This window comes from Hylaeus volcanicus, chromosome 2 (assembly GCF_026283585.1).
Source record: "Hylaeus volcanicus isolate JK05 chromosome 2, UHH_iyHylVolc1.0_haploid, whole genome shotgun sequence".
Lineage (NCBI taxonomy): Eukaryota > Metazoa > Arthropoda > Insecta > Hymenoptera > Colletidae > Hylaeus > Hylaeus volcanicus.
Window position 1 is genome coordinate 12656458 of NC_071977.1, and position 24241 is coordinate 12680698.

At 38.2% G+C, this 24241-nt stretch overlaps 1 protein-coding gene across 3 annotated transcripts in view; it reads left to right on the forward strand.

Annotated features, from left to right (window-relative positions):
- The window catches only part of LOC128872383 (agrin-like), a 543175-nt gene that overhangs the window by 40483 nt on the left and 478451 nt on the right, over nucleotides 1–24241 (forward strand). The window lies entirely within an intron of this gene.

Genomic DNA, 24241 nt, shown 5'->3' on the forward strand with positions numbered 1-24241 from the left:
GGTTTGCCTCGGCATTGCTGTTAAAAAGGGTTGGAGAGGGAGGCAGAGGCGAGAAAAAGGAGTGAAGGAAAAGGAAACGGACCGAAGGGTGGCTTGGGCGAACGTGGACCAGAGGGTGAAAGGGGCCAGGGAACGGTGGCATCTAAATGGAGATGTCTTGTATGCAGAGTTGCTCCGTCAGAACGATAGCAACTGGGAAGCCGTGTCTGCTTCCAGGACTTGAAGACAAAAGTTTTGCTAAAAGGGAAATCTATCAGTAGTCTTCGTCGTCGTCCGGCTCACCGTCACCCCGCTTCGAGTCCTTTACGACACGTTTCTCTCGATCGGAGGAGTTTGGTCCTCCTTTTTTCCGCCAGCTATACGTCACCTCATCTCGCAAACGAAAGTAGGTCTCCGACTCCTTTGCCTGCTTCAATACATGAAACAAGAAGTGCTCTGTACACAACCGAAAGGGTCCACGTTTGAATCTAAATCAAGATATACTTCTATTTTGAAGGGTAAAATAAATTTAAGAATAAACCACTTTTTAAAAATGAAATAAAATCGAGAAATACATCGTTTTGATCAATAATGTCAAAGGAAGGAAGAATTTATTTTAAAACGGTGAAATAAAATCATCAAGTACTACTCTCTTGGTGAATAAAGTAAAAGAATAATTTATTTTAGAGAAATGAAATAAAATCAAGAAATATTATTTCTTTGACAAATTTATTCAAACGAAAAAATGATTCGTTTGTAGAGATGAAATGAAATCAGGCAATACGTTTTCTTTGACGAAATGAATGAAACGATGGAAGAATTCTTCTTAAAAAAAATGAAATAAAATTGAGAAATAATTCTTTTTGTGAACATGAAGTGAAATAAAGGATCGATCCTTCGTGAACGGAGATAACGGAGACGCATCGATGACGCGATGCCGCGATCGGACGCGTCGCTAGCTTAGCAGAGGCGTCTTCTCCGAGGGAAACTTGCCAGCCGTCGCCGAGAGTTCGCTTTCGAGAAGCTGTAAGCCAAGATTCCCGTCGCTCGTCGACCTTCGATTTTGCTATCGAGTGACAGTCCTCTCGCGCGAACGCTGTCGCAGTTTGCATGTTCCCAGAATCCCGGGGACAGCGAGAAACACGGAATCTTTCCTGGGAATATTGTTTCTGATATTTCTTTGTTTGAACAGCTGTCGACGCGCCACGGTGTATCAAGAAATCGCGATTCTCTTGGCGACAGAGACGACGCGATAACTATCTAGAAGTTACAGAAATATTATACATCGATACGCTGATTTCGAAATTGTTAAGAAAATATAAAACGTTGTATTTTATGTTTCTTTACTGCTTTAGCAAAAAACAAGCTATGTAAATTTTATCTTTGGATTTTATCTCTGGAACTATCAACCCTTCTAAATTCTTTTTGTTTGCTTTTCATAGATCAGATACTAGAATGCAGAAAAAGAATTGAAAATTTAATGAAGTATGTCTTATCTTCTAATCGGTATTACATTTCACGTTTCTTTACTGCTTTAGCAAAAAACAAACTATGTAAATTTTATCTCTGGAACTATCGACCCTTCTAAATCCTTTTTGCTCCCTTGTCATAGATCAGATACTAGAATGCTGATATTTACGTAATACATATTTTCACAGATGCAGAAAAAGAATTGAAAATTTCGTCTAATTCTACGATAAAAACGTAAATTTTCAATTTCTCCAAAGTTTATGACACGAGGAGCCTAAAATGATAGATTTAGCGCGGAATGACCCCTGCGCGAACCGACGCGGAAAGATCGATCGAACAGACGAGACGCCCGGCCGCGTTCTTTTGGGAATGGCGGCGAGAACACGGGCAACTGTTTGTCTTCTTAAGAAATTGCCTTGTTTCCACGACTGATTGCCGGGCATTCGCTTAAAATGAACACTCCTCTGATTTTCATCGACCGCTGGCCCCCAGGGAGAGCTGCGAAACAGGGTCGAGAAATCAAAGTATATTGACCTGGAAGCGCTGCCGAGTCACATGAAATCTGTTCTACCTTCCACAACGTTGATACGCGAATCGAAACGGTGCCGGTGGTTAAATATTTAGAGACGCCTGTCGGAATTACATCGCGATACTTATTCATTTGCATTATCGATCGTGATATATAAATATCAAGAATAGTTCACATGTTACATCGATTCGAAGATAAATAGACCTACTTCATTAAATTTTCGATTCTTTCTCTGTATCCGTGAAAATATATATTGCATAAATATCTGCATTCAAGTCGTCGTTTTGCTGAGTTCGATTTTGTCTGAAAAATATAGAACATTTGTATAATTATGTCGACATTTCCGAAGATCACTTACTTTGATAGCTTATATAGGTTTGTGTTACTAGATTGTGGATATTTATGCATTTATGGCAAATGGAAAAATATGAAAATCTATAACAATGTGGATATGTTATACACGCACTTTTGATTTTTTTTTTATCTCGTATTATCCGTTATGAGATCAAAGGGCAGTGTTAATCGCGTGCCGTAGTTAGGTATAAAATTTTTTGCGCACTTTCATAACACGTGTCTGACTCGTGTTTTTCATGTTCAACTCGAATTGCGTACCACGAGTCTCGCACGTTGTTATAGGCTAAAGGGTTAATATACTAGTAATTAGAATAATGAATTTTTTAGTGGCGACCAAGCTTTATCGAAACAAGTATTCTTACGTGATTCCAACAGTTTTTCCCTCACTCTTTCACGAAGAAATGTCGTTTGACTTTCGATGTTCGACTACGATCCACGATAGTCACCCCTGACGCACATTCACGCTTCACCAAGCACGCGACGCAACACGTGTTCGATCTCACGGTGCTAGCACGTATCACACGCAACCGTACACAGTCCCTCGCCCACCCCTCGATAATAATTTTTTTATAATGAAATTGCGACCACGTCAGGTACCTCATGCATACATACCAACTGAATTATAAATACGCGGTTAATTATGAATCTGTGTTTCGAGTGAATAGTATATTTTCGTACGTTCGCTTATTAATTGCCACTTGTACGCTTTTGAATACATCGATGTTTTAACACACTTTTCAATGTGAAGATTGACAAGGTAAATCTAACAAAAATTATAGAATTAAAATTAAATAGGAATTAATTGAAAATGAGAGGAGTAGAATTAAATTACAAGTACAGTATAATATAATAGACTGAAGATGGAAAATAGATATCATTTCATTCGTCCCTTAATAGAGAAGAGAGAAAAAAGCCTGTTCGTTTATTTCGTGTATACTTTAATTCTTTTTGAGAGTTTTTCAAAACTTTATAAATATTTTATCTCAAGATGTGATTTAATATTCAGCAAAATCAGTTCATAAACAGTAATGGTTCCTTCGTTTAATATTTTGTTCTTTTGCAAATGATATAAAAAAAAAAATGTTTTAAACAACACACAATTTAATAAAATAAATTGTAACGTTCGTAGATTCCAAAAACGGCTTTAAAACGAAGCGTGGAAACGTCAAATAAATGCTATTATTTTCAAGACTGGGAAGCTATCGTCCCTTAATTATTCTGTGACCACGTGCTTCGAATCGTGTAACTGTCCATAACGAGCTGTCCACAATTGTCAAGCAAATCATTGCCAGGCATTCGTCTTAAAGTCTATGGGGCTAGGATTGATTTTTTTTTTGCCGAGCGTTAGGGGCGAGAAGCGTGCCGGTAAGAATAATCGACGTTGTCAGCGGCGTCTCTTAAAATATTCAGACGAGCCGTTATTGAAACGTGTAAAGCTTTCTGGCTTCTTCGGGGTACGAGACCTTTAACTATTGTACTTCCGTTTCTTGCGTCTCGGCATCGTTTCCACTGTTACGTTCGAACCGTAGCCACCGCACGCCCACTCAACTGTCTATTGATTACGAAACGATAACAAATACCATAACAACCCCGTCGACCGATTCCTCCATGCCACGCTCTTGCATTTTTCATGATCGAGACCTGGAAGTCTATTAGGGTGCCTGTTGTCGGTGAATGCGCGAACCGATGGGGCGAGTTCACACGAATGCCTTCGCGTAAAAGGTGGCCACGATTTTCATCGAGGCGAAACGGTTCGAATAACGAACTAAAAATAATCAATTATCGAAACTGTACGTGAACATGTTCGCTCGTTAGAGGAAGAATTTATCGAACGCATGGAATATTTAAGTAGACTTCTATATTTTAACTTTTCGATGGTTCGGTTTAGGTTCTTTTCAGGAATCTAGAATTTATAATGAAAGTTACAGAAGTAATAATATTAATTTTAAAAAACACGATATGGAATGACAGTGATAGTAATATATTAATTAAGGAAAGTTTGGAAATATGTATAGAAATATTTTCATTTGAAAAAGATAATAAATGCACGATTACGATGAAATTATTTTCCTGTGAGTTAATGTAACGTACAGCTTGGACCTTTGATAATAAAACACCAGATATTCCAATATACTAGAACGAGGAATTTTATAATAACCAAGTATGGGGTCATATCATTTTTAATCAAAAGTAGACAAGTTCAACGTAGATCATTAATAAATAAGTTTTTGAAGCGTTTTTATTTTCCATAATCTGGTTTATAGGGAAATCGGTTTAACAGTAGAATTAGCGAACGAATCCATTCAAAAATCGAGTTAGAACACGTCTATCAAGATCAAGATACGGCTGCTCTTACTCCAGTAGAACTTTTCCCCTTCTGCTATCTGTGCGTCTCATCTTGTACTAACAAGAACTCTTAACTTTTCTCATCAATTCGCGATCTCTTCTAATAGCACCCTCCTTCCCCAATTATCTATTATATCCAACAGATCGAAGTCGACCTCGACAAACAAGAAAAAGCGCCGCTTACACCCAGCACTCGATCAATGCGTTTTCATTTTCTTCTCGAATTAAATCAGAATCCTACAGAACGAGTTAATAACAAATCGTGCAAACATTTCCAGCGAATACTAATTTTGCAGCTGCTCAACAAAAAAAAAAGTCAATCAATAATAATAATTATTCAAAAATTCCACAAGACAAGTTATTTCGATTGTTTTCTTTTTTCTATTCTTTTAAAATATAAGTTTAGAGACGCATCAATTATTAATGGTTATTATCAACTTAACTTCAGTTAACGTTAACCTCTTCACGCCCTTGGCCACATATGCGAACATTTAGTTTTTTATAATTATAATTACTGTCAATAATAAAAAAATTAAAAATTTGATGATAATCAGATATAAGAAAAGCGTGGAAAAAAATCGTCACTGAAGAGATTAAATATTCTAAATAATTTAGCGTGTATCAGAAAAGTAATAACTTTTCAATTTTGTCATATTTAAAATTGTACAACTGCTACAAAAACACGTTCTTCGATTTCAAATGACATATTTTTGTAAAGATGCTTAACTATAGGATCGAAGAAGTTAAAAACACCCGTATATCCCCATATTCACGATTCTCGTGCTCGAATTTCCATTACTTTGACGTCCTATTTAAGAATCGTTCCGATTGGAGAAATTTCAGCGAAATCTCGGGCCGGTGTAATTCGCGGCTGACTCGAGCCGATCTCTAGGTAGTATTAATAGACGCTCATTTGGGAGGTTTGCGCGGACCCGAGACTCGAGACGTTTGCTCAGTACCTCGGCTCTTCTTGAGTGCGGCTCTTCCCTTCTTTGAGGCCCTATCCACCCAACACCTACCTTCCTTCTTCGTCGTGGATCAAGAGACGTTATTTATCTCCGTTCCTTTCACCCCCTCCTCGGAAAGGAAAAGGTACGGACGGATCGCTGGAGGAAGAGAGAGAACTATTGTCGGCCAGGGGATTCCTACGTTCGTTTCTTGGTAACACGCGACGTCCTGGATGTCTCATTAAGTTGAACGTCGCCGAGAATTGTGTACGTCGTGGATGTCGTTAATAAGCATCATTACGGACGATTTGCAGCGGATGCCGCGCTTATGGCGATTGCTGGGCGTCATAATGTTCCTTCCGAGACGTTTGCAGTTGTCGTTGACAGACGTCGTCGTTGTTAATTATTTAGAACACGTGGAGACCTACCGTACATTTATTTGTTCATTCATTGGGGCATTGATTTATTCGTATATTGTTTGGAACGAAAATGACTGATGCAAGTAAATGCATTTGTCATAACATTTATTACTTATGTAATATTTCTGCGGTATCCTTCATATATAATGCAACAATATGGTAAATTATATTTAAGTCGTATGCTTAAATGTATAAGCGGTGGCTTTTGTGTGAATACATCTCGTTCGTTATGCTCAATTTTTATTTTCACTAGAATTATTTGATGGATCGTATTTCTGTCATATTGATTGTTGAAACGTCATACGTATGATATTTAATTACGTTATTCATTTTCATTGTAGACAGTATACAATCGTAGTACCATTAAATAAACGAATAAATGTAGAAAGTTATTGTATAAATAATACATATTACTTTAGCTTTGGATACTTATTGTGTATTTCATTTCATGACACAGATCTGTGTTATCATATTTTTATTTACATTTACATTAACAATGGTTTGAACTGTTCTAGTTTTCTGGAACTATTTGATTTTACATAGGTCATGATTGCCATATCATGGGTTGACTCAAGACACTATTAAAAGCACTGACATTTCATTTCAATTGACACGTATTCCACGTATTTAAATATTAATGACCTGATATTAATGTTCGTTCGAAGTAAATCGAATTATTTTTCGAAGGAGTATGTCACAAATATAAATGAAATTTACCAGAGAGACTGATGAAAATCAAGGAAAATAATCTCGCTGTTCTTCATGCGCCATATTTAGATCTTAACCTTTCATAATTAGAATAGAATATAACATGAATTAGACATCAAGTACTTTAGCTGCAAACAAATCGTGAAAATTGCCTCGAAATTGGTAAAAAAATAAAAAGTATCACTTTAATACATCGTAATTATAACATATAACATACAGTAAATCTCTTTTATTTATTTCTCAAAGATTTCCATAGCAGGAACTCTGAAAATATTTTTTTTCTGCAGACAACTTGCAAGGCATTTATTTTAATATTTCAAGTTGATAGTGCTGCTAACCGTCGCCAATATTGTCATTTGTTATCAGAGACATTATATAATTAATTGTGAAAAAGAAAACTAAAATTATTTGGTAAAATTTCGATATATTAACATGCGATCTGACATAGAGGGTTAATATTGAATTCGTGTCATACCTCGTAACAATCATTTCCTCAGAAGAATAGACTCTATTCTTGAAAGATAAAATCGAGAAGGGAACAATGCTGGGTCTGTTTTTCGCGGAAGCAGGCGAACCTGTTTATCTCTGGATCTGGATACGCTGCTAGATCCCTCTTTTCTTAGGGTACTTAGAACCCAGTTGTTACACAAGGTGTTCTCGCTTGCCTCATTAAAGCTAGCTGCAACCACCAGGGTCCCGTACACCAGCGAATCTACCTGGCGGTAGAGGCGTTTTAGCCTCTGGCAATCCGTCCGTAAGTTGCCGTCAGCATCTCCTACCAGGGTGTGTTTGCGCCCTCCACTTCCTGATTCGCCAACGTCGCAATTTTTCGAGTAACATTGCGTGCCTAATTAAATCTGTCACTCTCAGCGCAACGGTGTCCCAAGAATCTTGCATAAGCTCCTTATTCCAGGATCCCTAGCTGCACGTAACCGAAAATTATTTCACTTGAACGTCGAGACAAATTAGAGACCATCCTTGAGGTACATTTCCTTCCCAGTCCCTGTTATCATTTGGATGGAAAGTATTGTCACGGACCAAAATTTGACTAGCCTTGTGTTGTCACATTTTTTCGTGCTTCGTGGGACACTGAAACCAAGAACGCATAGAGTTGAGTGAAATTTATGAAGTTTACAACATTGACGTCATTGATGCTATTGAAACAGAAAAATTGAATTTTTGTTTCTTTTCTTAGTCTCAAGATTTGTTGCTAGTAGATTCGACTATTAAAAACGATGAAACATGAAATGATGCCATGCGTTCTAAATTAATAGGCAACCGTTTATATTTTTAATTTGTTCGCGAGAATTTTATGGTATTTGTTAATCGATACTGAAATTTTAATTACACCCAAACATGGTTTCAATGATCTCTGATGCTCAACTTTGTTTCGTCTTTTTCCTGTGGTATATTTTCTTTCATTCTACTGCGTTATGCTATACTACTATAAACTGAAAGAATAACAAAACAACAAGCTTAAGTTCGTGAAAATGTAACGTATCGCAAACAGATAATATTCGAAACGGATTCTCCTTGAATATACGCGTTACAGCAATGTGGACGTAACAATATTTACTATGCAATATCTGCTAAAACATTCACGAACGTTACAACGGTCCGCAGTGAATTTTACATGCACACGTTTTAATTAACTTGTTCGCATAACGGTTCAAAGGAAACAGAAACTCTTCCGTGTTACGCGGACTAATTACTTTCGTGGTGCTTTTATTTAGCACGAGGGTAGTTTTACTTAGATTACTAGACGGCGGAAATATCACTCGGCAACACAGAGGATGAGAACTTTGCATTCCTTTTTGCCCTTTGTGCTCTTTGTTTCGGTCATTTTCCTTTTTGGCGGTGTGGCAGAGGGATGGGGGGAAAGAAGAATAGCAGAACCTTCATTTTACGAACTTTCCTTGTCCAAATTTTCAGTTATCATTTTTGTGTTCGAACTTATTAATGCTCAGGATACATATTTCTGTAGCACCCTTTCTATTATTGTATTGTCTTTTGCATTGATAGCAATTAATTACTACAGGGAATTTATGATGAATAATAATAATATGAAAACAGAGGAGGGGTAAAATTTTATTCGAATAATAGAGGACAAAATAGGGCAATGTGTAACGATTTATTTAGGTGTATTATTATGTTTATTTGCATATATTCAGTGTAATTTATTTCATTCCATAATTCAAATTTTTATCCAACAAGTGTGGAATAGAATATTCATATAATCTTTTACGTGTTACACGAAATGTTTGTATCTAATCTCTGCATCTAATGAACGGTTCATGCAGTTGACAAATAACATTGCACTACATTAAACTACTTTTTATTGATATTAAAAATATGAATCTTCCAAGCATTTGTGGTATTCAAAAATAGACGCATCATTTGATATCATTTCAGCAGAAATATCGAACCAAAACTATATGAGTTCATATTATTTATCCACTTCTGTTATTTCACCTTAAATATGAAATGATCAATGTTTTTCTTCTGTTGCTCCGATGTTCGATAAACAGTCCCTCGTCGACACATCGTCCGATCACATTTGACCAATAAATATTAAATCCAAATCGAGCCAATTCGCGAATCTCTGTGAAACGATATTTTCGTATATGAATTATTTCACTTTGTTATTTAATCCCAAACATAAAATGGCCGGTGGCAGAGAAGTAAATCTTCCGTTATCCGAGAAATCTCTCAGCCGAACAGTCGTGTCTATTAGATGGAATAATGGTGGATCTACGGCAGGAGCGAGCGGGTTGCATATAAATAGAGAATGAAAATAATTTATTTGCTCGCCAAACGGGAATTGAAACGGTCTCGAGGTCACGGCCGGTGGCTCGACTGACGGAAGGACGTGGATTAAGGGCTGCCTCGCGCCGAATGGAAATTGGGAGCGGGGTAGGTATCGATGAATCACTCCATCCACCGTGGTGCTCCTATCGATTTATCGGGGCGGTTACGGGACTGGACTGTTGCCCAGGTGATTTGACGCTATTCGGCTTGGCCAGTCTTTTTTCGTGCTTCGATCCAGGCCTGGCAACACTGGCTTTGTTCGGTCAGCTTCGTACGAGGAAAAAAAGCGATCGGAATTACCACGCGGAGTTAGATCTGTTACAGAGCGAGAGATTCGGTCGTTTTAAATTCCTTGTAAATATCGAACCGGCACACAATACTCCGACTGGTCCTTAACGAGTAAACAAAAGTTATAGAAGTTTGAAAATTGTGTACAAGACGCTTTTAAGTGTCCGAATATTAAACAACTAATTTGATAATAAAATAAGTATAACAGAACATGGGCAAAATAGTTACAGTGGGTGTAGAATGTATTCGTACACCCATCAATTTCGCAAAAAACTTTTGTGTGAAATTGTAGTTTCTTAATTTTGCAGCTTGTTAATTTCGTAACTTACATAAATAGCTATTTTTTTGTACTCTATCTATTCTAGAGATTTCCGAGAATATGTAGAATGTCGTTGTTTATAAAAGTAAGTTAATAAATTACAATTTTACATAGTTTTTTTGGAAATTGATCGGTGTACGAATACTTTCTACACCCACTGTACATTTCGCCGCATCCAAGATTCCCAACAGCACAAAAAAAAAACTATTTTCTGTTATTAAAAAGTGATAACAATAATAGAATTAATAATTTTCCGTCTGTTCAGAGGGGATAATTTTCCTTGACAAACGTGTTGACTGATAATCAAATCCAGTGGCCGAGAAAGCTCCCAAACTGACACTTTCATAATGGAAAACAATGAAGCGTTGCGTTGTTGATTTTTGAACGCGTTTTTCGGACTGCTCATCAGCCAAGGATCGAAAGCGTTTGTAGAATTTTCGTTGCGTCCTCGAACCGTCAGTTATTTAACATTAGCCAACGAACGCGTACGCGATACCCGGAGCACTGTCTGTTTTGACAATACATCCAAACTGTTTACGCAGCGAATTAATATTTACTCCATTGTTCCCTTATGGTCACCTATTGTGTATTAAACTGAGCCGCGATTCCCGTTAGCATTGCGTAGGTTTATTTTCGATTACGAGATTACATTGCAAATACATAGGCTCTTTTACAGTTCATCGATACAAAGTTCATCGATATCTGAATAGAGATCTTTTACTGTATTTTTCATTCCTCAGAGATTAATATCATCGATTCACATATTTCTATGCGTGGATAATGGAGACTTGAGTAAAGCTCGAAGTACTTGTACATCAATACCAAGTACTTATTATATTCTGCTATTTTCTATGAATTTCAAATGGTCCATTTAACTAACATTCGATCAATGTTTATATGTCATCTCTATTTAGCCTTAATTCTTTATATTATTTCTACTTTTATTCAAATGTCATTTATGCACTTCTTTTTAATTTGATTACCTACTTGCTTTTCATCATCTACATATATTCAATATTCTTTTAAATGACGACTTGAATAAAGCTTGAAGTACTTGTACATCAATACTAAGTACTTATTGTATGTACACTTACTTTCGATCATCTTTATTCTTTATTAATTTCTAACATTGTATTGGTATTTTATGGTTACATAAAAAGCGCATTAAGATTAATTAAATGAATCCGATAAAGTGGACGTTTAGATTAAATGGTTGAGAAACACCGATACAAAGTGCTGCGATACGAACTTAACCTCGGGTCCCGAATATCAGTAAATTACCACTTTTTATTGAAACATTGTTTCACGATGGAGTCTCGACGAAACCCCAGGGTGCAAGGAAACGTGCTCGCCCAACAAAAGGCGGGCTGCATGTAATTATTGTGCTAGCTCGGGCAGCATCGAATATACGCACACGTAGTTACACCCCCGCGATCGTGAAGTAGCTTGGGTTGTGCCAGCGTCGTAGTTGCTTTCTTTCGTTCTTCCACGTTCCTTTTTTCCCTCCCTTGGCGCTAGAACGATTCATTATTGTGGCAGCATGGCCCCTTGTCAGATACGACTGACGCCCGCACCCTCCCTACCCCGCAATGCTTGCATTACGAACGAATTTTCTTCCCCATTTTCTCCGCCTACTTCTTGCTTCGTCCTCTCCCTCCAACCTTCACCTTTAACTTTCGTTCGCTCCGTTCCCGTATTTCCGCGGCCCGTAATCGGCCCTGCTTTGCAACAAGAAACTGTGCTTAAATTACAAGTATTCTAACGTTCTCCACATAGTTCCCGTACTTTCTTTTACGATTATCTTCCTTCAAACGAGAAATCCTACCGTTTACGAGCTACGGACTGCATCTCGTTCACAGGTTTACCGTTTGTCTCTTCACTCGTTCCCTTCGCTTTACGGATTTTTTTTTAATTTGCTCGCGTCTTACTGTCGTTTAATTTTAACACCGTTACGTTCAGTGTAAATTAAAATTAAAAGTGATCTGAAAAGCTAATGTGGCTTTCGATTTTGGTTAATATGCTAACTTTTTTAAAGATACGTTAGCTTCACTTAGTTGCTAATTTATTTGAGGTTTGACAAAACTACCCTTGATCACTTTAGGAGGAAAATCAGTATGACAGCTGAAAAAGGGGTCAATATAAGAATCTCTCCTTCTTAAATACATACTTGTTTATTCCCAAATCACTTTAATAAAATCTTGATGAACGCACTCATAATTACTCATCCTTGTTCATTACACAAATCGATTAACTCCATAAAGCAAAAGGTTGAGAAATGCGACGAAATAATATGCTGTTGCGAGCACCCTTTGGATGGATTCAAGGCCTGCTGGTGCTCGCGACCGGAACAAAAAGACAGCGAGAAGAAGGCGATCGGATTGATCGCCCGTCAAGCTGTCATATTCGAACAAGACGTCATTGAATGCTCACGTTCCGAAACTAAGAACACATTTAATTACCTTTGTTGACATTTGTATTGTACACACCCTGTCATAGTATATTAAAGTTATTCGTTAATCCTTAAAGTTCTCGTTATGCCAAACATAAAACATAACAATACATTGTTTTTTAAAATTTCCTTTATATAAATTCAAATAAATATTGAATTCTTTTCTTTTCAGAAAAGTTATTATAAATATAAAAAGTTATGACTATACCGAGCACTTGGATACTTAAATTTAAGATTTTTTAAAAAGTGAAGTTAATTTGTGCAGTGAACGGCTCATTATACTAATATTACTTGATTCCCTCACAATAATCGAGGTTCCACCATTTGTATTCAGTAGTTTCGAAGTTACAATAAGAAGAAAGTCTAAAACTCGAACGTTATATGTCTATTAAATTTTCAAAGTGCTATTGTAAATGTGTAAAGAGGTCCAAACTCGGCTGCTTTTCCTTATAACCTCTAATCCACAGGAGGAAGAGGATTGATAAGGTATCGAGAGCACGGGGACCAGATAACCCAGCTCGTTTCCAAAAGCAGACACCGTCAAAGTTCCTCAAAGGTCTCGTTTCTACGATTCGTGGCAAGTTTTCCTTTTTCGTGGTTTCGAGTCGTGCAATTTCGCATTCCGTCAGACGCCGTGCCCGCACCCCTGGTGTTCTCGCCTACCAAAGACAAACACAGAAAGGACGGTTCGTTCTTACCTCGAATTCGTATAAACAACACCGCGGCATGCGACCAGCTTAACCGAGGCTGAAGGACCGTCGAATCTTGGCAAAGATTCCTGCCGGCAGTTTGGCTCGCTCGACGTCCTCCCGTTTTCCGTGTTTCCACGAAGAAAATCGCGACAACAAAGGGACTGCGGCGCGGCTTCTTACGGCGAAACCCATGCTAACGCGAGTTATTATTTCATAACGCGGCGGTTTGTGTCCCTCTTCGCTGGGGAGTTGAAAATATGGGTTTATAGCCGCCTCTGAGAATCTGTTCCGCGTCGTACCGCCTTCAAACGACCGAGACTTTTAACTTAGGTCGATATTATGAGCTTTCTTTCTGCAAACTTTGCCTTCGGTTTGCCACTTGGGAAAATTGCTCGACTCTCCATTTTCAAAGTTTCTAGGGTATAGTTACTTGGAAAAATGTCGTGTTCCTGCGGTGGTTTCGGTTTATTAGAGAAACGAATGAGAAACTTACGACTCAAGGCAAAACGTGAACTGATCCGCGATACAATTGCAATTTGTCACAGTACATTGGTATTAAACGGTGTTTGTCAAAGTATTAGGTTGTCCAAAAAGTTTCTTTCGCTTTATTAATAAGTAGTACATGCACAATATTTTATGTTTTATGTTACATTACTGAATTGTGCAGGATTCATTTTGTTCCATTGCTGTTACAACATGAATATCTATGAAATTAGATTGTCTATTTATATAAACACGACCACATAAAATAATTGAATGCAACTAGCGAAAGAAACTTTCGGGACAACCTAATAATAAATTTAGTTAATAAAATGTATAAACATTTCGACTTTTGTAGTTTGTTCAGCTTAATACTTATAGTAATATGGCAATCTTATAGAGATACGTATAAAGTATGCAATTGATAATAAAAGAAAAATATAACTATTGTTTAAGAGTATCTAGGAGTGAATCTATTAAATAGTAGGAAATCTGATCTTCAATTTGAATTTCGTTTGAACCAAATCGGACAATTCACGCAGAGTTATGACACTTCAAATATAATTAATTATTGTATTGCACAAAATGTATAAATTCAAAGTGGCGGATCTATTATGGCTAAACAAAATGCGAAAAGTGATTCGATTTTGATGAAACTTGGTATACGTGTGTTTTTTTTGGGGGGGGGGGGGCGATGATACTAAGTCTGGACTTGAAATTTGAAAATTCAAAATGGCTGATCTTTCTATTCAAATACTCTTCCTTAAAAGGTAAATTACGGATTAAAAAAATCAAGATTCATTCCCTGTATTCGACTTCAATCTCCACCCTCCACAATCGCACCTATTTATTAAATCACGTAGCTTCAAAGATACACTTACGAGTGCGCATACATGCGAAGAAACACATATACAACGCTCGAGTGCGCAGACACCCCCGCGTTCATGACGCTCCAAGCGGCGCAAGCAATCGGAGCGTAAAATCGAATGGATTCAATTTCTGTCTTGATTCGCCGACTTCATTACGCCCCTTACACGTGGGTGGATGTATATGTATCCGACCACTTCATGCATTTACCGTCCCCTTCACTTCCGCCCCTCCTCCCCCGTGTCGAATCGGGTCTCCGAGGGTGCTTCAGACTGTATGCCCAATCGCGAGGGGTTCGGGCTCGAACGACTCGTCTCGACGAGTTCGACGAAGGAGTCACGGTTAAAACTGAGACGGCGAGGAAGAGTGAGTCGAAAACGTGGGGGTTGGAAGGTAAGGATGTTATCCGGAGGAAAGGGATGATCGAAGTCGGGGTTAGACCGGGGTAGAGACTTCTCGAGGAGCAGTGAAATTGGATAAGAGAAAGTGAAGGGAACGCGATGAACGAACTCCGAACGAGGAAGGGGAAAGGCTCTTAATGAAGTGCGACATCCATCTTCTTTTATGCACTGAAAGATTCGTCGTTTCCGACGCGCCTTTATTTACCGTTCCCGTGACCGAGGCCTCTCGGCACATCCTAATTTTCAGGTCGACCGTCTAATTGAATTAACCCAATGCGTTAAGTGGATGAGGACATTGTGCGTATGTTTGCCTACGTCGTTGGAAGTAAATTGTCGCTTCGCCTAATTGCACCCCCTCCCCAGGCGTGCGCGACTGCCGTCTGATTTCGTACACTTTGGGTAAGTGGGATCGCGTGAAATATGGGACAGATTTTCAGGGAGGACGAATGAACGGAGATTTGGGAATTATAATCGGTTGGTCACTTATGAAAGAGGCTCGATCATCAATTTTGCGTAGGTGAGTTATCAATTTGTTCCTTACATCGTTTAGAGTAATAGAAGGTTCAGGAACAAGTTAAAAAAAAAGTAGATTATTAAATTGTGTTGACAAATATTTGAGATGCACGATGTTTACAAAAGGAATGCATTTGAGCAAGACAAATAAAATGTGAAATATATTAATTTGTTCATTTCATTTAAATATGATGAAGTCAATTTAAAATTAGTTTGTATTGTAGTTTATTATCGTTGTTTATTACCTCAATTATATTGTTTGGTTGGTTATGATTGATTAGATTTAGACAAATTCAATTTAATAATGATAATTGCTGTTGAAGTTGAATATTAAGAAGTATAACTACTTTAAAAAAAATTACTTGACCGATTGATTAAAGGGTATATTTTACATATTAATTTGAGTAGCAGAAGAATAAATGGCATGAACTTATGGGACGACCGAATTTAATTTCGAGTCGATAAAACGCCTCTGCACTTTCGCCCCATTGAAAAGCAGAGAACAAACGGGCTGGGTGTACCCATGGCGAAGCAGCCATACAGATTTCCAGTGGAATAGTAACCATGTTCCGGGAGCAATTCTTGAGCAGAGGGAACGCGTTCAAACCAAGTGCAAACCGTACACACCGAGGAGCCTAATTTCTAACGGCGAGCTAGTATACGGCAACAATATGCTCGCTTAGTATCTGACGCTTGATACATTTCCGGCCGTAAGCTTCGGTTAGTCGAAGGGGAGGAGCTCGGTTGATGAATTCAATTTCGTTGTCGCGTACACGGCGTATGCAAATGGGAGAATACGGCTCGTACTCCGATAGGGCACGTGACTTTTGTGTAACGACCTGGTCAACGGTGTCCACCGAGTCCGATGGAAAATAACGTTTAACCCCCCGTGACACGCGCCCGCGTTCGTTTCGATTCCGTGTCCGGTTCGATCGGACGGAACCGTAAACTTGTCGTGTTTAGTTTTCGCTCGATGCTAGCTTCTACTGTCGTTCGTTGGATTTTGATGGCTTGCGACAGACGGTAAAGAAAAAAAAAGAAATATTGGCGGAGTTAGATAGAATTCAAAACATCTGTCGCTAGTTCTCGTCCTGTCACACGTATGTATGAATAAACCAAACATGATACAAGATGAAAAAAAAAGAAAACGAAAGGGATGCAAGATGCGTGTAAAAAGTATTATTTTAATTCAACGGTTCAATGAATAATTTATTTGGTATATTTAATGTGTTTATTGCAGTGTAAGAGGACAACACACAGAATAAAAAAAAGAATAAAAAAAGGAGTATAGAGTATATATTAAAAATTTTATGTTAATTCAATTTTATATTCGATACACATTCATTTATGTATTTATTTATTTTATTCAATGTCAACTGCACTGTAACAGAACACCACGCAAGATTAAAAAAAGGAAAGAGGAGTATAAAATACATATTAAAAATTCTATATTGATTAAATTTTATAATCAATACACACAATTATTCATGTATTTATTTATTTTATTCAACGTCAGTTGGACCGTCACAAAACACGATATAACATTTAAAACAGGAAAGAGGAATATAAACTATGTATATATAATCCTATAAAATTAAAAGTGCATTTAATATAAACATGAAAACGTCAATGAATTTTTCATCAAATTGAAAATTCCAATTAAATAACAAACTTGGACGTTTACTCCTGTATCCAATTTTAATTAATTAAACGTAACACCAGCGACGACACATAATCCATAAAAGAAAAAAAATATACATGTCGAATTTAGTAACCTCCTCCTTTTCGAAGTCGGTTAAAAATATTCGAGATAGTTACCCCGAACAACTAAGAAGATTGCCCGTATATCGTTCATGGGTTAGACGTAAAAATGTTCCTCTCATTCGCGAGATGCTGCGAGACTTCTTTTTAATTGTCCCCGTCTTTTGTGACTTGGTGCGTCAAAACGGCGTTCAGTCGTTGCGTTGTTCTTTTTTTCACCTGACGTCAGCTCCTGGCTTTTCCAATAAACGAGCAGCTTGTTCCTCTACGCGCCGTGAAATGATATTTTTCGTCTTATGTTTTCCGTTTTCTCCTTTTTTTTGCCCAAACCGACTACTCATCGAGCACCCGCTCGACGCGTGGATTCGCTGAGTTTTATCGTCGTTTTCAAAGTATTTTTCTAGCGCGGTATTAATATTTCGTTTTTCAATTAAATCTTGTTCCGTTTGTTGCCGGAACAACGGCAAACCGATTAATCCGTTTTCGTCATGCGCTCGTGATTCGACAAAGCGCCCTCGCCTTTTTACAACGTTCGCTTTGTTATTAGGGCGCGATGAATCGAGCGTCCGGTTTCTCGTCTGCGTTCGCCACGCGAGACCCGCCGTCGTCAAAGCTCGCGCGTTACTTCCATTAAGCTGGAAATCAAAGGCAGCCATAATTTAATGCTGCAGCCTGGCGGCGACGCGGTGGTCACATTTCGATGGTAGGTTCGATGGTGTACACGTGTATCTGTCGAGTACCTTGTACAACGATGCTTGCGTCATAACCACTGGCTAGATGGTCGGTTACCCGCAGCCGCGAGATCGACTCCGGCTCCACTCGATATTAACCCATAATTAAATCCTTCCCAAAATGATGTACAGTTGATCAAATTGTTAGAGACAGGAAGGAACAGGTTTTTCGAATTTTATTTAACGCAAAGAAAAATATCAGAATACGAGACAGTGAAACGTGTCCTCTTAGATTGTCCTAAGTACCGAAAATTTCGTGTTAAATTAAGTATAGTACAAATTAACTATTTCAGACCTGACGCACACAATTGATGACACAAAATTTTTAAATTACCGATACTATCATTAGGGCGAATGGCTTTATTATCCACATGAGGAAAGACCAGTTTTCCTAGAAACTATGCTCTAGATAAAAATACATAGTTCAGAAAGAGTGTTCAATATTTAAAAAAAATTTATAGCATAAATATTACAAAATAAAAGAAATAATATTATTTCGGATGAAATAAAGAAATTAATAACATACAAGTTTGGTAACAGAAGCTTTAACATTATTTAGTTACTTCTATAGTTTTTTTGTATCATTACTGTGATATTAAAAAAAAAACTATTAATAAGATAAATTCACTAATGCAATATAAACATATCGAAACGTACATGACATAATTGATATTAGTAGACCCGCAACTTTGATTCGATATTTATTTCTATTAAGGAAGTGTCTACATATCTCTGAGCGGGGGTGTACAAGTATACCAAGACATTGAACGACAGCGAACGCGATATTCAGGAGCATCGCGGCCAAATAGTTTGATGTGGAGAAAGATTCGAGACGCCATCGCACACACGGTCGGTATTAATTTCAGGCTAGGTTTCCCCGCAGTCGTAGATACATCGGGAGGATACTTAAGACAAAGTTCTCTCGTTGGACAGAGACGGAGTCCCGTTTTCCAACGCGCTTTCCATCTTCTCGACGTTTTCCTCTTGGCCTTCCGTCGGGGAGACCCGGCGCGGCGTGCTCGCGTAAGACGAGTTAAACATAACTCCTGTCAACTGTAGCCGGAACAAAACAAACAGAAGTTACTTCCTGGGTTGGCCGCCGCGACGGAAGTGCCGGGGATCTTTCAGCCCTCGTCCTCCATTCAGTGGAATCTCTTTTACTCCAGTGCTACCCCATCGTCACGCTGGGATTACCTTTCTCTGCAGCGCGAAATTAAATTATCAAGTTTTCAGCCCCGAAGAAGGTCCGACTATCCCGCGACTGGGCCTGAGAGGAGGACGGGGGAGGGCGCAGAGCTTTGATCCGATTACTTATTTAAATCGTACGGCTCGCAAATATTACCTTTACGCCTACACGGTTTCAACTAATTCCGCCGAAAAATTACTTACTCGGTAATTTTCCTTGCGATTTCTTTCGGCAAACAGGACGTTGTACTCGCGAACGAAAGCCACGGGCGTTCCTTGACTTTGTCGCTAACTTTGAATCACTGACGGCAAAATGCTTACCTGAGTTTCCAGCGGACAAGTACGAGCGAGAATTATTAAGTTCCCGCTGGAAGTTGGGTGAAATTTTGTTTCGCTCGCTAGAGAACTTCCTAAATCGATTGATCTCGTTCCTCGAGTTAGACTTCCCCTTTACCTAATGCTCCCATTGTAAGATTTCCCTAAGGTTTATGATATGGGGCGTCTGCAGTACTACAAACTTTCAAGAATTTATTTGATCCGATCCTCGAAATTATTATTTCATACAATATCCGCTACAGTACTCTTATTTAAATTAAAAAATTTAATATTTTTTCGATAAGATTTTCCTTTTTCACGGTGAACAATTTTCTGCTCCATATTACAAGTTATGAAGGATCACGTCGACTATAGAACAAAAACTGGTATTACGAAGTGTGCTTACAGCTTGCTGAACATCGTGTTCGTAAACAGTCTTAACCGTCGAGTAAGACGAGGAGTTATAATTAAGAAACATGGAAATGTATTGAGTGCCTGAATATTAATGCTACGCAGGAATAATACATTATCTATGTAGTAAATTGTTTATGATACAAATTCGATATCCTGAATGAATAAAATTTACATTTCTGTTAAACAGAATATACGTTCACACATATCACACAACAAATAATATATAAACTGAATTATGGCCACGTGTACATTGCAATAATGAATAAAGTACTATAGTGTCCGAATATTAATACGAATCACTATAATTAGTACAGTTTGGTGGATCTATGGATGTAGATTCGTAAACAAAAGAAACTCAACGTCCGTGAAAATTTATATGCTTAAGAGAATCAGGGAAATTTGATAAAAGTTATATTTTGAGTGTCTCATAGAAGACAAGATAAGTTAGGCATCATTTGATAAATTTTTGCTTTAATTTGTACCTTTTCGAGAATATTCCCTCCATATCCTATTTGACCATTTGACAATTGATTCTAATCCACAGTCTAGACTACGATTCAGAACTTGAGATAAATTTATACCCTTTACAGACAACACATTACTATTAGACGCAATGCACGAGTGCATTCTTTGGATTCATCATGCAACAGACTTCTACATTTGGAATTTGTATTCGTTATTTCCATAATATTCCAAATGGTGATCGTATAAGGGTATAAATAAGATCTATATGTATTAATTATTTATCACGGTATTAAAATTATCAGTGATCAAATCCAACGGGAAGCGCTACATTCTAAAGCAACAATGAATAATAAATGATGTGCTGACGCTTGATAATAGAAAGTAACGAGATAAAATGATATTCCGGTATCTGTTTTTACTTAAAATACCGAGATTCCGAGATTTTCATAAATAATCCTGAAATCGAATCCTGTAATACTGACGCTTACGTTAAATATCAACCGTTAACATTTCATGTCTTCTCAAAACCTCCATTAGAGCACCCATTATACATTCTACTTCTAACATTGTATTGAATATAGCAGGAAACTCTGTACTAGATACATATTTAAGCAATTCGATCACTGTCTACGTTTCCAATATGAACGAATAAGTGAAAAATGGAGCGACTGTATTCGCGTAGTTGTAATCTTGGATTGATACGATCGATCCAGGCGTATTTAACTCTACAATGGACAGTCGTTCGTCGATAATGTCAGGACCTGGTATCTTGCCTCCAGAGTTAAATAATGGTTTTCAGCCATGGAGCGAATATAACTTAAGGGCACATTCATCCTCGTAAACGTTAGACTTTCGGCGCGATCCATCACATTGATGAATCGTTCACGCCAAATGGATTTGCAGCGACTAAGGGTTAGTCGACGCTAAGAGTGCTGGAAGTTGGAGAACAATTGGAGTTCCGCATAAGTAACCCGGAAGACGGAGTCGTCGTAACGAAGACTTCAGGAAGGAACTCGGTGTGCATCCGTGAAATCGATTGACGTCTTCCTCGGGCCATGCAAATGTTAACTGGAAAAGGAGAAATAAATAAATATAGATAAACATCTAAATATTGATAAAAACTTATACAGTCATATACAATCAGTCCCATAAGTATTCGTACCTTCTACGTCTATTAAAATTTGTCTAAATTAAATGATAGGCTTAATGTTTACCAAATATATGTTTCGTAATAAATACGTACATGAATAAACGTTGCGGATGTATATATAATATTTTTAATGAAAAATTTATTTGGAAACATCAGACCTATCATTTAATTTAGACAAATTTTTTCAGGGAATACGAATACTTATGAGACTGACTGTATGTATATTGGGAAGACACAAAATGAATTGGAGAGATTACAATCGCAAATAATATAAATTAACACGTTGACTAACAGAGTGATAATCGTGAAATTGTTTAAGAGCGATAGAAATAGATACAGATGAACATCGATAGGCGTAGTGTTAATGCATGTACAAAATATTTCTATCAGACTTTTAGTCTCGATTATCTCACTTCCATGAGGTTTGTCATAAATACTACAAGTATATACTGCAAATATGCATATGAATGACTTACGCTAGACATTAAGTCCTGTCTCAAATAATTCCCAAACGTCAGCATTTTATCTCCCTGTTCCAACACTGAACCCTCACCTTGCAGAGATTCTCGTGGCTGGCACCCTCGAGACTCGCGCCCCGCGGTACATGTCGAATCGGTCAGGGTCACAAGATCCGGAAGTCTGGTGTTTTCTCGCGAAATAACGGACTTTCTTAACAGCTTCGCCATTCCGCGCACGTCAGAGCTTCGTGGGGTACGTTTCCTCCGCCTGAACGGCTCCGAAAATTGCTCGCAGACGACGCGGAGGATGCACGAGGCTCCTCTCGTGCCCGCGAGGAAACTGCTGAACAACTTCGCTCCATTTTCGGGCGACTACGGAGCCTGCGGAGCTGCCTGGCGCAGTGCACGGTCTCGAACCAGATACCGCACGACAAAGTCAGAACTTGGTACGACAGTTCGGGAGGTCATGCTCAGGATATGTCGCGGCTGAGGCTATCCGGAACAAAAAGGGGTGGAGGGGGGACCTGTAGCGGCAAGCATCACCGCGACGTGTCAATTGTTCCGCAAGACCGGAAACTTATTGCCCCCTTTCCGTGATCCTGCCCTGGACGTGGCCAGTTCTAAGCTAGTCGAAAGTTCTCCACTAAACTTGCTCGTTTCCCCTCGACTGGTTCTTATTACGCGCTCGTTGCCGACTTGAAACCGATTTTGGCGAAAATAGTTGTCGGAAGATTGTAAGGGAGCTTCGTCTAATTCTATTGGTCATCATAGGAATAGGTATAATATATATAATGGTATGCTATTATTTTAAACAATCGATGTAATTTTTGTATTGATATAGTTTCATTTACGTGTTTACCTTTTTCAAAAACTAACATCATTGCATAAAATGAACATTATTGCATTTTATATTCCTTTTGTATTCATATTGCAATAATTTTTCAAACAATCAACAAATTATTTCTTTGTAATCCCACTAAATAAACAGCAAATCTTTTAAGGATGCAATTCAAATTTTGAGTATGCGTTTCCTGACTTATACTAAGGTTTTTTCTTTACCACATTATCAAAAACGATACATTTATCATCACTAGTAATCATTAGCTTCAAAAATGATGAATTTTTATACCGTTTTAAATTGAGAAATGGTCGAATAAATTCTTCTCTGGTTGTTCGTGCAGAACTCAAACATCATATTTATTGTCATACCCAGTTTTTTTTTTCTAAATGTAACGCAACTAATTTGTATGGAGTGTATAATACTTCCATACCATTTAACCCCCAATATACAGGGTGTCCCAAAACTCGGGGAGGAGCCGGAAATGGCGGGTAGCTGAGACGATTCTGAACAACAATTTCCTTTGCAAAAATGTCGGATGGGGCTTCGTTAAGGAGATATTAAGCGAAAACCCCGACCAATCAGAGCGCACGTAGACCGTTGGAGCGGCCGCGATAGCGTAGGCTACGCGCTGGTGGCCGCGCTTGCACGCGAACAAGTGACTCGACGTGCATCGAAGCATCGACCTAGCGCGTAGCCTTCGCTACTGCGGTCGCTCCAACGGTCTACGCGCGCTCTGATTGGTCGGGGTTTTCGCTTAATATCTCCTTAACGAAGCCCCATCCGACATTTTTGCAAAGGAAATTGTTGTTCAGAATCGTCTCAGCTACCCGCCATTTCCGGCTCCTCCCCGAGTTTTGGGACACCCTGTATACACGGTCTGTCTAAAAGGAAACCGAACTTTTGCTATAAAAAGAAAAAAGTACAAGTAAAGTTTTTACACACACGTTTATTTACTCAAAATAATCTCCCTCTGCGTCAATACAGCGTGTAGACCACGTAATTAACATTTTGAAGGACCTTTGCAGCTCCTGTTTTGGTATCACGTTTAGTACGGCGTTTACAAGCGGCCTGAACCTCCGAAATATTACTATTAGGTTGTCCCAAAAGTTTCTTTCGTTTTATTAATAAGTAATACATACACAATATTTTATATCTAATGTTACATTATTGAATTGTGTACGATTCATTTTGTACCATTACTGTTACAACATTAACATCTAAGAAATTAGATTGTCTATTTATATAAGCACTACCGCACAAAATAATTGAGTGTAAATTACGAAAGAAACTTTTCGGACAACCCAATATAATGTGTCCCTTTCATTGGAATTGGCATTGTTACCTTGGATCAT